The sequence below is a fragment of the Astyanax mexicanus genome, chromosome 10, assembly GCF_023375975.1.
Source record: "Astyanax mexicanus isolate ESR-SI-001 chromosome 10, AstMex3_surface, whole genome shotgun sequence".
In the NCBI taxonomy this organism is placed as follows: Eukaryota; Metazoa; Chordata; class Actinopteri; order Characiformes; family Acestrorhamphidae; genus Astyanax; species Astyanax mexicanus.
This window is the reverse complement of record NC_064417.1, coordinates 32,332,167-32,351,159: the sequence shown is the minus strand read 5'-3', so window position 1 is coordinate 32,351,159 and position 18,993 is coordinate 32,332,167.

The window sequence follows — 18,993 nt, the reverse complement described above, 5'->3', positions numbered from 1 at the left end:
GATTCCACAGACTGCTTAATTGTTGGCATGGGAGAGAGTTCTACTGATCACAGGTGTGGGTGGAGATTTCATAAGCCCCGCCTGATTGCTGATGATGTGGTTGTAGATGTCAGTTCTTCTGATCATTACTGTGGGTCAGTTGTTGCAGACCCCACATGATCATTGATGTGGATGTACGTTTCACAAATCCCTCCTGATCACTGATAGGGGGTACAGATTTCATAGGCTTCACACAATCAATGTTGGGGGTAATAATTCCACAGGTCCTACCTGATTCATAATGTTGCCAGAGATTCCAGAGGTCCACCTGGCTGTTGATGTGGGTGGAGATTTGTCAAGTTCCAACTAATTGATGGAGTAGGCAGAGATTGACTCACTCCACCTGTCCTCTAGTAGGTGAAGAATTTACCAGATTTACAAGATTACCCCACCAGGTTGCCATTGAAACATGTATTGCTCCAGGATTAAGATCAGATATATTCTTCCATAACACTAAATATAGAGTTCTGAGCTTTTCTAAAGACAGCAAAAACTTCAAAAGGAGAGCCCGAGGAACAGCTGGATTAAAGTATTATGGGGTAAAATGTGTCCCGGACCCAGTAAAGTGTGATGATCTGTTTGTAGATATCATTTTAATCTTTGTTGTACATAAACTTTCTGTTATCTGTTTTATGCAGTTATTCTTATCAAAGTCATGCTTTTTCTGTACGGCAAAATGAATCTCCACACTGTTTTATGACTGTTTGTTCCTTTTCTTACGGTATTCATCGGCCTTGGGTAGAAAGTACAGTATCAGTTTATTTGTATCAGTTTCAGTAGATGCAGTGATAACACCATTATTCAAAATTGGAATTTGGGAGTTGAAATAAAATATTTTAAACAAAACCCGACTTACAGTCTATTTTATTTGTGTCCTGTTTAGCGGCTTTGTTACAAACCACCCATTGTATTACTTGGGAAGTAGTTGGGGCACAGCCAATCCATTGGCTAGGTTGTTGAAATGCCAATGCCAGATGCTGTATCTGTGATTGGTTGATGTCAACGAGAACATCCCATCCCGCTGTACCAACTATCTGACTTCACTCAAACTCCTATAATGCACCTGGCCTTGCTTTACATGAGTACACTGACCAGTGTTAAGTCAAGCTCACTGGCAAGATAGCACCTCACTACTTATACAAGTGCAGGCATTCCCAAGCTGTCCCCTAAGGTAACACTTCATAATTAGTTAATTTACACATATACTACCAGAAGTATAAACATAAACATACACTATATGAACATATTTTAATTAATTGCTGCTTCATCTAAAATCAAGGGTATTAAAAAGGGTTTATGCTGCTTTTGTTGGAGTAACTGTCTCTACTGTGCAGGGAAGGCTTTGAACTAGATTTTGAAGCATTGCTCTGAGGATTTGATTGCGTTTAGCTGCCTAGACAATAGTTTGAGGAGAGTTTAGGCCTGCAGTTAGCACCCTGCTAATTGCAGTTTGATAGCATAAATCTATTATCATCTTAATGTGCTTTAATCAGTACTAATTTTGCTTTAATAAATTTTATTTCCTTTTTTCAAACACCCACTGTAATAGTTTTGAGGCCTTGCTGATCCATTGTCTGGGTTGTTCCTATGCCTTGTCTTATTGAACACATTTGTAGCCAGAGGGAGACGGGGTTGCTAGGGTACTGTGGCTGGCTAGTGTAGTGCTTTAATGTGCTCTAATCTATCAGTAGATGCAGGAGTCATCTTTTCTGAATTATTATCCTCTCAGGTTTCGCAGTCGTTCTAGCAGCTTCTCGGCTCTCGGCCTGCCACTCTTTGATGTAACGGCTGCCGAACGTGGCACGCCTGGCGATGCACGGGTTACACTTTGATCACGGTGTCCTCGGACCATGAGAACCAATCCACTGAACCAAACACGCTTTAAATCAATCATCCCCTCATCAGTGTGAGCGGCTGGGCGGAGGGGTGGACGGAGGGGTAGTTGGGTGGGTGGGGGTTTGGGATGCTGAGGAATGAATGTGCATCTGGTTCGTGTTGATGTTGGGTGAGAATGAGCTCCGTGCTCTGATGTAACGCAGCTACGGCATGTGGGTTCCTTCCATCCACACTCATCCATCATCCTGAGAGACGGAGAGAGCACCTGCCCTACACACACACAAATACAAACACACACACACTGTATCATGGATCTTTAGGTGGTTATCTGGCTACAGTTTAACTTCCAAAAGATCGAAAAGAATTGTACTCAGGGGAATTTTACCAATTTTGTAAAGTTTCTGTATAGAGGAACAGAGTTTAAGATCCGATTTGAGTCATTCAGAGTTGGGGTTAGATGTGCAATTGTGGTTTCTTGCATTGAAAAATGTGGTAATATGACAGAAAATCAGACAAAACATGGAACATACAACATAGAACCCCAAGTGAGCAATGGTGGCAAGAAACAACTATCTCAGACCTGGAGGAGGAAGAAACCTTGGGAAGAAGCAAAGCTCACATATACAGGGGTTGGACAATGAAACTGAAACACCTGTCATGTTAGTGTGAAAGGTTTCATGGCTAAATTGGTTCAGCCTCGTGGCCAATCTTCATTAATTGCACATTGCACCAGTAAGAGCAGAGTGTGAAGGTTCAATTAGCAGAGTAAGAGCACAGTTCTGCTCAAAATATTGCAATGCACACAACATTATGGGTGACATACCAGAGTTCAAAAGAGAACAAATTGTTGGTGCACGTCCTGCTGCCGCATCTGTGACCAAGACAGCAAGTCTTTGTGACGTATCAAGAGCCACGGTATCCAGGGTAACGTCAGCATACCACCAAGAAGGACGAACCACATCCAACAGGATTAACTGTGGACGCAAGAGGAAGCTGTCTGAAAGGGATGTTTGGGTGCTAACCCAGATTGTATCCAAAAAACATAAAAGCGCGGCTGCCCAAATCACGGCAGAATTCAATGTGCACCTAAACTCTCCTGTTTCCACCAAAACTGTCCGTCCGGACAATAAATTATTGTGGTCTAAAACCAGGTGTTTCAGTTTTATTGTCCAACCCCTGTACCTTGTATCACATATACTATCAAATGTAATAACAAGGCTAATAAAATAAAGGGGGACACATTCTCTTCTGGCCAGACAACTTATAAATGAATGATACAAAATCACTATACATCCACATGAGTCTAATATATTATATATTAGTTAGAAAAATCATAATTAGAGTTCATATAAGCTTCAATGTAATCGGTAGTGGAGGGTGAGCAACTAGTCCAAGGCAGGTACCTGGCATAAACTGGGCAGTGGGCATCTTCCATCATTCTGGCCAGACAGGTGACAGGAGAACCTGAGGGTCGAACATCGAGCAGCGTCTGGATAGACAATTGAGCAGTCAATAACTCAGAGGAAGGCAGATAGATGGAATATGTTTTGTCTGGATTTATGGAGAACAGACAATATGCAGCATTATTAGAGTGTGATCTGAATATAACAGCCTAACTAAAGAGAGAGAGAGAGCTGCCAGAAGGTAACATAGACACGGAGGCACACAAAAACACAGGCATCCACCCACTCCACTGTCAAATACCCTGAGTGATCATGTGCTGGGGGTTATGGTGGACAACAGCACCAGCATCTCAGTTGATTACAATTCTCTATGTCTATGAACCCCTGGATCTGCAGCTATTTCTAAGGGGTATTAAAAGTATTAATTACCAAAAGCTAAACTAATCAAACAAGGTTTCAAAATAGACTTAAAGATTGAGACTGTATCCATGATTCCCAAAATAGTGAAAAACCTTTAAAGTTTTCCTTTGAAACTGTTTTTGAAACATGTATCTCTCCACCATGAATAAAGTTAAAACCAAATTTTTTTGGAGAACTTTGTCAAAATTGTGTATTAAGCATCAGGAAGTGTTTGTAAACCATTTTCTTTAATAACTTTCCCTGAGAGAGATTTTAGGGCACATGCACACGTAGTTAGTTTGGCCCAAACCAATATGGTGGTGGTAAAATTTCTTCGGACCATGGTATGGACCAAAAAGCAAAAAAGACCAAAACAAGGACAAATCTGGACCAAAGCCTAAACCAGGGTTGATGTGTTTGTTACATTGTATTATGTACGTTTAGTCTGATTAGTTTCATCAACCTATGTAGGCAGAGTCTCCCTATATTCCACACAGACTGCTTTGTAGAATGTTGTCAATTTAGCAAGTAGCCTTTCTAGGTGTTGTGCCAAATTCTGCCTCTCTACCAGAAGTGGTTTTGGTCCAGATCTGCTGGGTCAACGCAGGGCCATGTGCTCCACAGTGTCCTGTTCTATTGGTTAGTGATTTTCTATGAAGATTATACTGTACAGGACTGAACAGTTGGGTTAAAAATAAAGCATATTATTAAACAGTACCTGTGGATCAGCTGCACTGTTCCATTTAGAGCCATGTTTGATATTTCACACGCCCACTCTCAGCTGCCCGCAGAGGCCCGTCTTTAAATCACTCTCCCATCGAGAGACAAGCGGTCTGTCTTTCTCTGGGAACTCCATCACTAACGTAATTGGACATGCGTCTTTAATTGGACAGACATGTGAGCAGTGGGCAGGGTTTGACTGCTCTTGTTTTGGTTAATTACAGGCTGCCAGTGAAGGCGGGCAGTATTCGAGGGACTGGCAGCGGTTGTGGCAGAATGGCATCTGGCTGAGGCGTATTAATCTCTCTAGAGTGAAGTGGAGATGTTTTTTGTGCTGCAGAGCCTCCGTCTGATCTTCGTACTAAGTATGGGCTTCTTAAAGGGACAGTACACTATGTTTTATTTGTGTTCTGCCTGTGATGTATGTGTGGTTGATACATATAACACAGATGGGATGTTATAATTGCATATATATGCCTACATATATATATAGTATGCACATTAATTTAAAAAATGCAATAAGAAGTTACTGGAATTGTCTGAATGTTGTGAGTTTTTATATATGTGAATGTAATGATAATATATGAGAGTGATACGAGATGAGATACAGTAGGGCATGGAGGTATACAGGTTCTCTATGTCATCCTGCAACACATTTTCCAACGGATGTTGCAGCTGGGCCTGTAGATCGTGGGAAACCCTTGCTGTGTGTGGGTAAGCATTATTTTGCTGAAAAACGGCAGTTGGAAGCCCTGCCTTAAGAGGCAACACACGTGGCCACAAAATGTCCTGCACAGATCACTGAGCTGTGTTATTGTTCCGTATCACTACTAGGGGTGACTGACTTTCGTATAGATGGCAGGACATTTGTTGAAACAACCAATCCTGCTTCTGACAGGCCAATGATATTCACCCTCTTAAAGGTCTCATTCCATTGTTTTTTCATTCATTTTAAAACGTCTAGATGTGGTCTCTAGTGTGAATGAATGCCATGGTAGCTGTTTTTTTTTTGTGGAAAAAAGTGCTCCGGTGATCCCATAAAATGCTGCTTTTGTCCCGAGGAGGAGGGTGGCGGAGAAAAAAAAGATTTTGGCTTTTTCTCATGAATATTCATACATGCAAACATATCGCCTCTGATTGGCTGACTGCATTGCGAAACAGCGAGACGGACAACAGTTAGAAACATTTTAAATTAATGAAATTTTTGAACTAATAACAGTCTTTTCAATGTCATATATTACTATACAACATATGTAATGCCCTGCTAAGTGCAGAACAGCAATTGACCTACTCTTAGAGTTGCTGTAAAACTCGAAATCCACCGGAGATCATATTTTAAACTACGTTAACAACTGGTGGTGGGTAGTCCAGGTCCAGAAAGTAAAAACTCCGGGTTTGGCTGAGCGGCAGCAGAGATGCCCAAGCAGTTGAAACAAAGCTCTGGGGTGGATTTTTACTTTTAACTAGTGTAAACAGAACTGTTTTAAAAATACACACCTATTACTCACCTATAAGGAGCTGTTAGCTCCTATCCAATGAGACGTGCTAGCTGCCTGGATTGGGTTTAGGGTTAGATTTTAAGTTTAGGTTAAGGTTAGGGTAAGGGTTAGGTGTAGGGTTAGATTTTAGGGTTGATTAATGGTTAAGGTTAGGGTTAGGTGTAGGGTTAGATTCTATTTTGAATAATTTACATTAAGTAATTTAAGTTAAATTTAATGGACATTAAATTCAGTGTTAGTTGAATGTCAGTTGAGCATCAACAAGGCCATAAAATGGACCATCCAAGTAAAGTGTTACCATGCCTTTTTATAAGGCAGTGAGAGAAACACTATTACACTCTCTGTTGGCAAGGCCATAAGTATAATCAGACCTCACCTGTAATAATTTATATATCTGCATATCTGGGAAAGAACAGCATGCCAAATTTATCCATGATGTAGTTCTTTGATGTCCTCTTAATCAAAAGCACTTCTCTGGCCTTAGTATGAGTGTGTGTGTGTGTGTGTGTGTGAGAGAGAAAGAGAGAGAGAGAGAGAGAGAGAGAGAGAGAGGGAGAGAGAGAGAGAGAGAGAGAGAGAGAGAGGGAGGGAGAGAGAGAGAGAGAGAGAGAGAGAGAGAGAGAGAGAGAGAGAGAGAGAGTAAAGGTAATGCACTGAGGAAAGTTGAGTCACCATCCAATTATTTACAGCCTGGACATGCTGCAGCATACACACACACACATACACTCACGCATGCTCAGAGGACGGTTGGTCATGCTGAAGCTGCATTATTGGCCGTGTCAGAACCCAAAGGTCACTGGTTTCTTCTGCTTAATCAGGTTGGCTCCCCCATATAAACCTCCAGTTTTATCACACATTACTGTGACCTCTCGTCCTCTCGTCCTGTAGCAGTGTGTGTGTTTCTGCTCCTCGTGCATGCATGCTCTGTCCCAACATTATTGATAAAGCAAAGCAGCCTATCCTATAAAATAGCACAGAAGTAAAAAAATATATATTTTCATTGTATTTTTTTTTTACCCAATTTTATCCCAAATTGTACCCAATTTGGAAGGTTACAAACTTAATCCCTAACAGATGCCTGTGCTGACCAGCATCACAATGGGAGTGATGAGGGGAGAGAGTGCCACCTACTGTACCCATCCAGAGAGAAACAACATGACCTACTGTACTCTCTCGACTCCGGCTGCTGATGGGACAGGTTACAATTGTTTATGTGAACAGACAAGCGACTTTAGCAGACATGAACCACATTCATATTAAATGCTGGAGAGCCCACCCACATATCGCACAGGTCAGTGCAGAGTTTCTTAGTCACCATGGAACTCAAAAGGTCACTGGACACAGTGCTAGTTTGTGTCCCATGACATGTGGCATGTATGCAATTATATACTGAGAAACAGGGGGGACAAAGAGGGAAACAAATATACAAGTATACATAGATAAAATACATATTAAATATTACCATTATATAGGACATATAGTTATTACACTAATAAATATGATACATATATATGGGAAATTACCCCATATAAACATAAACCTGTGTGTATGTGTTGAAATGATGTCATAAGTGTTGTTAGTAATTTATAGTAACAGATAATAATGTAGTGTGTATGTGTGTGTGTATGTTTGTGAGTGTGACCTTGATGCCTCCTGTAAGACCTGGGATCACATCTGGCATGATGCACACTGCTGAGATGATCTTTCACACACACACACACACACACACACACACACACACACACACACACACACACATACTGTTTCTCCATATGGCAAAGGGGCTCAGAGGTCATCACAAACAGTTTTTTTTTCAGTATTAAAATATTAAATTAATTCAGTATAACATAAATAATCAGAGGAGCTACTGAAGCAGAAGATTGACAGCAGATAATAGATTGTAAACAGTCCCAAATCCTACATCTCTCTCCTGTTCTGCCTGTGTTGTAATATTTGAGATATTTTATACAATAGTACAAAAATAGTCATTATTTATTTTTACATACTTTCAACCTTTCTTTATGTCTTGATATTAAAGGCTCTATTTGTAACATTTTTTTGACATTGGAGCACTGCTAATTTAGCTAATTTATAACCTGCTATAAGGGTACAAGCAATCAAACCTTCACATCAATGCAAATCTAAGCCTTCTCTAGACAGTAGAGATAGTTACTCCAACCAAAGTAGGATAAACTCTTTCTTCCTCAGTCTCTTTGAACCTCAGTCTAAGTTCAGTGTATGTGATGAATGAACATTAAGCCTGGCTATCCTTTTTAGAGTTTTGAAAAAGTCCTTATAGGTAAGTCAATTCAAGGTCATCTTTGCAAACATCAGTTTACCATTTCATTTTAAATCACTTATAGAATCTGATAAAAAAAACATCAGCAGCAGTTTATAGTGTTTAATTCAGTAATGCAAAAAAAACGTATGTCTACTTCGCCTGCACAGATCTCCACAACGAGGGGGGCAAGACTTTGTCCTGGAATGGACGCCATGATTATCATTTTGAGAACTCTCATTCATACAGTGGTAACAGGCATGTTTCCTTAAGTCTCCTCAGATTGTTATGTTAATACATCTGTATACATACAACTACTGTCTTTACTTAACCCTGCATAATTCAACATGAAAATGGAATTTAATCTAGATTATAGTAAATGTAAAAAAAAACGACGTTATAACAACGTTGCAATATCATCCCTGATTTATCTGTCAAAATCAAAATATAATTCAGCGTTGATTGAACTTTAATATGACGTTGATTTGACTGTGAATAGGCGTTGAAAGGCCGACTGGGGTGTGTTTGCACTAAACTGAGATTAATGAGATTTTGGCATTTTGTTATTTTAACCAGAAATAACTTCCCCTCAGCAATGTGTTTTCCAGGCTTCCAGACCCCCGTCCCGCCCTGTCCACCCCCAGTCTGAATGGGGGAATCCCCCTCAAACCTATCCCACAATGCACCACTCACATACACACACACACTCTCACACACACACATTTGGTAGTAGTCTATTTTAGCTCCTGGCCTGATTCAGTGATGTAAAAACATTAAGCAGACAAAAACGCCATTTAGCCGGCGCCGGGGCAGCGGGTCAGATCCTTCCACCTTTATACACAGTACACACACACACACTCACACACACGCACGCACACACACACGCATGGCCATGCTTGACCTGCAACGTAAATACCTTTTAAAGATGTTGTTCAAACATGTGGAGGATGTGGGGATTAATGACCCGGTTCTGTGTGAATGGAATGAATGGAAAGCAGAAGAAACTCCAGTCAGTGTAAAGTAATGAATGTATATAAGCATGGAGAGCACAGAACTAACCCCTATGCTGGCTGGTTTTAGTATGTTGTGTAACCCCGCCCATCTCTATATGTTTCAATGACAAACCAAAAAAAGGCACTTTTATCTTTCCATCTCCCGAGTGTCAAAACTTCCAACAGTTAGCTTTTCCTTTGTTAATACATTTTTATTTTCCTCCAGAAATCAGTTTTGAACCTTATTCTGCTATATTAGTAGCACTGCTAACTAGGCTAGCGCTGCTGCTAACCACGGCTGGGTAGCGCTGCTAACCGGGGATGGCTAGCACTGCTAACCGCGGCTGGCTAGCGCTGCTAACCGCGGCTGGGCAGCACTGTTAACCGCGGCTGGGCAGCACTGTTAACCATGGCTGGCTATGCTGTTAACCGCAGCTGGCGCTCACCCTTGGACAAAATACTGGAATTCTAAGCTTACTGTAAATAAATGGAAGAGCTTTACTCAACCAATTAAACAGTTTCCAGGCGAGAAATCTGTTTAGATTACCAGCCAGTGCTTGTTTAACTTTAAAAGAAAATGTTTTTTTTTTGTTTTGTTTTTTAGAATTACAGGTTTCTTTATTTAGGTGCGTCTTATAATCTGGTGCACCTTATAGTCCAAACAATGCAGTAATTAGTTTTGTAATAGCTTTATTTTAAAACATTTAGTTGAATAAAGGGAAAATAAGGTAATGTGACAAATAATTACATATAATTTTTTGATAACTATGAAACGTGAACCCAATTTGTACTTCTCTTTTATTCGTGTTTCTCTTTTTTCTTCTATCTCAAGGGCAAAATCAGGACAGAGCACTTTTATAGCATGTTTTTTTACACTACTTCCATTTAACAGCGGTATGTGGAGAAGTCTATAGAGGACATCTGAATGAGAGCGGTTATTGATTTTGGAGCATGCAGTGAATCGGGCCTTTGTACTGTCTGAAGTGGACTGTAGTCTGAGACTCTGAGACGGTTCTGAGAAGTCCAGAATAAGATTTGGGAGTGGAAGCATTCTCTCCAGACCAATCAGAACATCACTGTCAGATTAAGACAGCGTCCTGCTGAGCCGCGTCCACCGCGCTGACCGTCTGATTCAGCAGAGGTCACCTTTAAAAAGCAGCCCGAGCGATGAGAGCACGTCTGGAGGCTGCAAACTGACCATTTACTCAATGCTAAGTTAAACATAGACTCAAGACGGTTGGGAAATCCAAACGTTTTAAGATGTTTATAATACTAATGGCTGTATTTGTAATAACTTAAAAATATTACAGCCAACAATAACATTTATTTAAACCAATATTAGCTTCAGCTCTACCTTAACAATAATCAAAGGCCTGTGAGCACAGAGGGTAACTGTTCCAGTGGCTTTTCCATACGGATACGGTTCAACCTAGGGATATAAAATGAGTTCAGAGATCTTCAACCTGAAAACTTAAAACTGATGTTGAGCCAATGAAAAAAATGTGATTTCAACCAACTTTTAGTCACTCATGTGTCAATGTTCTTTCTACAGTGTTGGTTCATGCAGCTTTCCTATAGGCTCCTGGTACCATATATTTGCATATTGGGTGTGGCCTCTCCCTTACTTACCATCATTTTTGGCCAAAGAACTTTTGCTGGCAACGTCACTATAAATTTTGAACTCAAACAAAATAAGTCTGTTTTATGTGTTTTATGTTATTTCCAAACATTACGCAACTATTTTAAATTAGGTTGAACATTTGTGTACATTCAAACTGCGATCTGTGGAATCAACTTATAATTGCCCAACAGAGTTTAGTCTTTGGCAGCTTCTTTTCCATTGGCTTCTGGGATAATCTGTTTGCTAGGTCTGTCCCCTAGTTTCTAACACTCACCATCGGTGTGTAGTTGTTCCTCATGGGCTACCATAGGAAAACTTGAAGGTCATTTATTATTGTGACTCACTGCTAGCATCATTTTTCTGAACTGCTAACTCTGTCTTGGCTGTTAGCTGTATTATACCTTTCTGATAATCAATTTTATCTAGTAATTTAAATGTGCACTGTAAACTAAGAAATAGTTTAAACTCAAATAAATTGTTTGTTTTACATGAAATTGGAGATTTCTAAACAATACTCAACTATTTTGAGATAGTTGAACATTTGTGGGCACATATACACTTAAACTGAGATCTTTGAGCGGAATCAACTTTAGTCTGTTGCCATTAACAGCTTCTTTTCTATTGGCTTCTGTCACAATCGATTTGCATACTGGGTGTGTCCAACAGTTTCTGACACTCACCATCAGTGTGTAGTGATTCACCCAGTGCTACCTTAGGTAAACTGGTAGATCTTGTGTTATGATTAAGTATTTGACCTCTGTGTTGTAGGCTGTAGAACAAGCATCGTTTATTGAGCTGCACTAACTCTGTGTTCTCGCTGTGTTCTATTTTACTGTTTTCTTTCATCTACTTTTCTATAAGTATTTAAAAAAAAATATGTGAATGCAACCAGAAGCAAGACTAAATACAAGTTCAAGAAAATATTAATTTAAAATATATATGTAAATGTATTTGTTTAGTTCATTGTACTTAAAATTTATTAGGTAATCGGTTACAACTAAAGTTTTGAGTTTAGTCAACTTATCGGGTTTTACAGTGTGTTTAACTTAAACGAAATCAAAGAGAATATTATATATAATTCTATTTTTTTCACCTGACCATAACATTAAGAGTAGAATTATTATTCAAAGCAAATTATATAAAAAAGCTACAAATAAGTTTCCTCAAATAATTTAAGCAAATTCATTTTATAAAGGTTTACAGTGTGTACAGATCATTCCTAAAAATACGTTTAGTCTATTTGATTTATGCAATGATCAAAAAGTGACAATCAATGAACAGCTGCAAAAAAAAAATGTGTTCAACATTTGGCCAAAATTAAAATTTGATTTGGTTTTGATGCTGGTATGAATAGAATGAAATGAATTAGTTTTAATGATTTGTGAGAATTCCCTTTCAAGACACTATTAGATTTTCTCAGATAAAGTCTTATATTATAACTATATTATAGCCCAGAATTGTGAATAAACCTCTTTCTCTTTCTCTCTCTCTCTCGCTCTCGCTCCCTCTCTCTCTGACCCCTGATTGAAAAGAGGGTCACTGACCACATGTAAGGGTTTCCACAGAGAGCGTCATTCAGGTCTGCCGGCGTTCCGCGGGCCTCTAATTCACAGCAGTGATGTGGTCGGGCTGAAAAAACGAGTGCAGGAAAAGAGAAAGAGCAGGAAAAACAACAGCCGGGGTCACTTTACTCTTTAATGGTCAGAGCCGGACAAATTTAGGAAACCGCTGATGCTGAGCGGCGTGGAAGCGCAGAAAACGAGAGGTTTCCGCCCTGCTCCGAACGGAGGCTTCTGGAAAGTTTCAGAGGAACGTCTCCGAACACACAGAGCACATTCAGCCCGATCCGAGGCTAACGCGTGTTTATTTTGGCGCCGGTTCTGCCGGACCGTGACACACTTGCTGCAGATCGACTCTCAGAGAGGAAGCTAAACTCACGCTAAATCTGTTTAATACCCGTCTGTTCACATTTACTGCATCATCACACAAACCCAGAACAGAACCGCTCAGATCGGACTGGGACCAGGAGGACGTGGGGAGTAGATCAGTAGATCAGACTGTCACCTCAGAACCCATATTGTTTTTCTTTTTTTATATAGTATCTGCTCTAGTGTGAAGGCTTTATAGTAGACACAGGCAAATTGCTGTTTGCTGTTTGAACTATTTGATTGCATTCAGCCCCACAAGAGCTATAGAGCTTAAAAGCTGACATAAGTATTTAAATCTGCATTTTGTGACATTTTCCAGACTTTCCATAAGCTTTAAATATTTAACAAAGTCATCCATACACTCTAAAAGGTGATTTTGTGTTTAAGTCAGGAGAACTAATATTATAAAGTTGAGTAAACTTACCGGCCAGTACAACTCAATAAAATTAGTTCAGAGAACTTCAAAATCTAAAATAAATGCTTGTTGAGCCAAAGGAAAAATGTGATTTTAACCATATTGTAGTAGTTGGTTCATACAGCTTTCCCATAAGGCACCTGGCACCATATATTTGCATATTGGGTGTGGCCTCTCTTTTACTTACCATCTTTGTGTTCTCTGTTGCTCAAAACTAACATGTCCTAGGCGTACATACGAACGGTACATGTTGATTGCCAGGCCCTAGTGTCTTCTTTGTTTTATGTTCTTTGTTGTCTATATATATATATATATTAAGTAAACAGATTTTTTAAGCCCACATTATAAAATCTGTTGATATAATTAAACTATTGTGTGAACATAACTCTGTTGAGATGAACAAATTTAACTGATTCAAGCTCTCATCTAGCTTTGACTCAGTTAAGATGAATAAACTTAAAATGTTATATTTTTACAACTTAACTAAGTCAAAGCAAAATAATGACTTGATTAAGTTTTTTTAAGAAATGTTTTTGTTTCGCTGTACATTTTGTTAATAGTAGTTTTGAATTGGGAGGTGGTGGAATATGCTATTTAAAAAAAATTACAAAAACAACTTCAAATCTATTTGATTCAAAACTCAGAACATTATCTGAAAATTGTAAAATGTTAATAACATAGAAAAGCATATGTCACCACCTCAGTAGTGCAAAGCACAAAAAAACATTGCGTTACAATTTTCATTTTTGAGTCTAGTAAATTAAATTCAAATACATAAAATACAGATTCAAATATTTATGGCAGCCATATAATAAGCGTAGCATCAGTGACACGTTGAGTGTACTTTATAAACTGAATAATGCGAAACAGCAGTAATACTGTAGGTTTTTATTTTACTAATCCAATAAGTATAATTAAACTCCAAGTTTTTAGAAGTGGGTAAATATAATAATAATAATAATAATAATAATAATAATAATAATAATAATAATAATAATAATAATATTTTACAGCCAATATTGGGCTCCACCTTATCATCTCCCCAGCTAATCCAATCCAAAAGTATTGGATGAAGCTCCATCATTCCAAAGAACGCAGTTCTACTGCTCTACAGCTCAATGCTGGGGACTTTACACCCCTGTAGCCCACGCTAGCCATTGGGTATGCTGATGTTAAAGTCATGGACTCGAGGCTGCTCTAGAGCATCCTGTTCTTTCTGGTCAGTAATTTGTGCAACAGAACAGCAGTGTCTAAAACGAGTGAGTGTATCTACATAAAATATGTAGTAACTTAATAATAGACTTGTGGACAACCCTTTTTCCAATAAATTAAAATGGACATGTTCAGTTCATGTACGTCCAAGTAGTGCTAATTGAATAGAACTCTCTGGAGGAAATAAACATAACCATGCAACTTTTGCCAGGCATGAGCTACTGTAAACCCAGAAGTTGTTTGAACTCAAATAAATTAAGTCTGTTTTACATACAATTGGAGATTTCTAAACAATACTCAACTATTTTGAGTTAGTTGAACATTTGTGGGCACATATATACATTCAGACTGAGATCTTTGAGTTGAACCAATTTATAATAACTGAGTTTAGTCTGTTGCCATTGGCAGCCTCTTTTCCATTGGCTTCTGTCACAATCTATTTGCATACTGGGTGTGTCCAACAGTTTCTGACACTCACCATCAGTGTGTAGTGATTCCTCCCAGGCTAGGTTAGGTAAACTTGTAGATCACCTGTTGTGATTAAATGCTTGGTCTCTGTGTTGTAAGCTGTAGAACAAGCCTCGTTTACTGAGCTGCAGTAACTCTGTGTTCTCGCTGTGCTCTCAGTACTTTTAATTCTTTACTGTTTTCTTTTGGCTGTTTTTCTATGAGCATTTAAAACATGGTTGAATGAAATATTAAAATATTAAAATATGTTAAAATATTAGGAAAGTATTAGGAAATATTAATTTAAATTTATATGTATATATATTTGTTAAGTTCACTGTATTTAAAAATTATATTACATGAACATAAGATTTATTAGGTAATCGGTTACAACAAAAGTTTTGTGTTTAGTCAACTTATCAGGTTTTACAGTGACGAATTAGAATAATTTGAAATAGTGCAATCATGAAATTCTTTGAATGCATTTTTTGTGCAGAAAGCAAATCAGGTGTTCACAGAACTCGTTACCTGGAAAAAAATTTGCTCAGCTGAGCTTTCCAAAAGGCCCATTTAGGCCATTTAACTGTGACACTGTTGTTTTATTGAATTAGAATAATGCAGAAACCGTTTCATTGAATTAGAATAAATGCTCGATTTTTTGTTTTCTGTGAAGAGTGTTCACTGTGCAGTATAAAGTCAGGGTTGAGTAGAATTTCTAAGTTGTAAAATCAATCATGGGTAAGCAGTGCGACCTCAAATTCAAGCCCTTCGCCAACAAGGCTTGACCCAAACTAAAATTGCTGAGCAGCTCGGCATCAGCCAGTCTTCCGTCTGCAAAGCTCTCAAGAAAAACTGCAGCAAGCGCACCAACTGTTCCGGCATCTGAAAAACTTCTGCTTGCGACAACAAGCAGCTGAGAAAGATCGCAGTCAGCAACCGGTTCAAGTCCACTTCCGAGCTCACCGACTTGTGGAACAAGCAGACCGGCGCTGACATCTCCAGATCAACCACTTACCGTCGTCTGCGCGAACTCGGCTTCAAATCTCGCGTTCCAGCAGTAAAACCGATGCTGAACAAGAAACAAATGGAGAAACGGCTGAAGTGGGCCAAAGAACACGGCGAGTGGACTGCTGAAGACTGGCAGAAAGTGGTCTTCAGTGACGAATCACGCTTCTGCATCTCCTTCGTTGACCAAGGTCCTCGTGTCTGGCGTCGTGGTAGCGAAACCTACAACCACGAGTGCGTGAAAAGATCCGTCAAGTTTCCCCAGAGCGTTATGGTCTGGGGATGCATGTCCGCTCGAGGTGTAGGGAAACTCTGCTTCCTCAAGAAGACTGTCAATGCTGCCGTATATCAAGATGTTCTGGAAACGTTCCTGATTCCGACTGTTGAGGAACAGTTCGGCGAAGAAGACTTCATATTTCAACAGGATCTTGCACCGGCTCATGCGGCAAAGTCGACCAAAGATTGGTTCACTAAAAAACAGCTTGAAGTTTTGGCATGGCCGGCCAACTCGCCTGACCTCAATGTCATTGAAAACCTTTGGGCCATCGTCAAGCGGAAAATTCGCGACAGAAAGCCTACTACGCTGGACCAACTGAAGCAGAACATCGCCACTGCCTGGGAAGCTGTGAGTGCGGAAACTTGCGACAAGCTGGTCAAATCGATGCCGCGGAGACTTCAGGCAGTCATACAAGCCAAGGGGGCAGCCACAAAATACTGAGAAAGTGATGATTGTAATTATAATAAAAATTATTCTAATTCAATGAAACAACAGTGTCACAGTTAAATGGCCTAAATGGGCCTTTTGGAAAGCTCAGCTGAGCAAATTTTTTTCCAGGTAACGAGTTCTGTGATTAGTCTAACGAGTAGGACAGGTGCGGTGAACACCTGATTTGCTTTCTGCACAAAAAATGCATTCAAAGAATTTCATGATTGCACTATTTCAAATTATTCTAATTCGTTGACCAGCACCTGTAGGAGTAAAGCCCCGCAGGATTGAACTGTAGAAAAAAGTGGATCTGTTTTCTCTGGAATGGTGGAGCTCCAGCCAACACAATTAGATGGAATGAGTTGAGGATTTGGAGATAAACACCTGAACTCTCTAATGCTTTTGTCTCTGAATGCAACAAAATCTTCACAGCAGTGCTCCAAAGTCTAGTACTTTACTCTAGTACTTATTACTTCTCTGCACACTATAAGCCCAGATGAGTTGAATTTACTTAAACAATTTGAGGAAAGCGGTTGCCTTAAAAAAGTAATGGGTGATGAAAGATAAAGTTATCATAACTTAGAACATCAAGTTATTACAGCTAAAAGGGAACTTGATTTAACTTTTTTATTTTTGTTATGCTGTAAGACTGAATAAGTTGACTTTACTTAACTTTTTTAAGGCAGCTGGTTAGCTCAAACGTTTTGATTTGAATTTAAAACATCAAGTTATCACAACTAAAAAGGTGAACTTGATTTAGTTCTAAGGTAGCCCAGGGAGAATCACTGCACACTAATGGTGAGTGTCAGAAACTGAAATAGATTGTGACAGAAGCCAATAAAAAAGAAGCTGTCAAAGACAACAGACTAAACTCAGTTATTATAAGTTGGTTCAACTCAAAGATCTCAGTTTGAATGTATATGTGCCCACAAATGTTCAATTAATTTAAAATAGTTGAGTATTGTTTAGAAATATCCATTTTTATGTAAAACAGACTTAAATCATTTTCAAACAACGTTCAAACAACGTATGGGTTTACAGTGCAGAATAGAGACAGTTACTCCAACAAAAGCAATATAAACTAATTTTAAAACCCTTGATTTCAAAAGATACAATGCACAAGCAGGTGTCTCAATACTTTTTCCCCAAAATAAAAATGTTAGTAGGACTATCTGAGTCATGCACCATAATGTGCAATATTTTTGTGTTTAGCTGGGATTTCCATTCGCTCCTCCCCCGTTTTCTTTGGGAGCGTGTACTGGGTGGATCTGCCTGACTTCACTGGGATGGCCCCAGTCCAAGCCAAATGGACCGGAGTCTCCAGGGCAGGGTGCTGCACTGGGATGCCATTGACCTAAATCACTGCTGCGCTCCATGCTAAGAGGTTACAAAGTCTCACAAAGCCTCTTTGAATTGGTTCGGCCCGAGAGCTGATGTATTCTTCAAAGTATCTAACGGCCGCGCCTCCTCCGACTGGGCAGATGGCCCGCATCCTTTCAAGTTCACTTTCAATCCCAACAAAATTGATCTACACATCAGCACCATGTCTCCAGGATTTCACTGCATCCGTCCGTGCCACGGCCGAGGCCCTTTGATCGTCGATCATAAAAGCTCAGCAGTGAAAACTTTGATGGGTTTTGCAGATTGGATTTTCTAAATAGTTGGTAAAAATGTTCACCATGACATCAGATGCTCCAGCGTCCCCGTGGTTTCTGAGACAATACTTCAGGGCACACCTGATTCCACGGCTCTGCACAGCATATCAAACCTCCCTCATAAAACGGGAGCTTTGAAGTCCGTCTCGGATCTGCGGGATCAAATGAGTCTAACAGAATTACCAAACTCTGACTGTGCTCAAAAAAGGAACGTGTCTGCGGTATATATAACGTCTTTAAAAAGACTCTGGTGTTCTTCTGTAGAGTCAGCAAACTTTGCAGATGTTCTGTTCAATCATATGCGCAATATCCAGACTCTGGGGGAATCTGGGGTCTCAATCATATCTACATTACATACATAAACATTACGGTCTTCGCAGATGAAGGTGGTAGTTTTGATGATGTGGTAATAGAGCTGAATATGAAGGTCTGGGATCTAGTTGACATGGTAATGGAACAGTTGCTTCTTGTAGTTGACAATGCAAAGACCTGAAACTCTTGACAAGGGCCAGATTGTTATATCCAGATGACTGAGAGTCACATAAAAAGGTTCCAAAAATTACCAGGAGAGACCATTCTGTAGCAGAGAGAATCTAATAAGGGTGGTCCAATGATGGAACAGTGACAGACAGTAGAGCCAAGTCCAAGTTGCTGTGTTTTAGCTTGGTCAACCAGATTATATTTGCTTTTTATGCTGTTGTATGTGATTAACAATAATGCAGATATGTTGAAATTGCAGCTCCTTCGGAGTTTACAGTTGTTACTTTAAATAAAGAAAATAATAGTAATCAATAATAAATAATAATCAATTCCTGGAATGGTTTTGATTAAAGTGAAA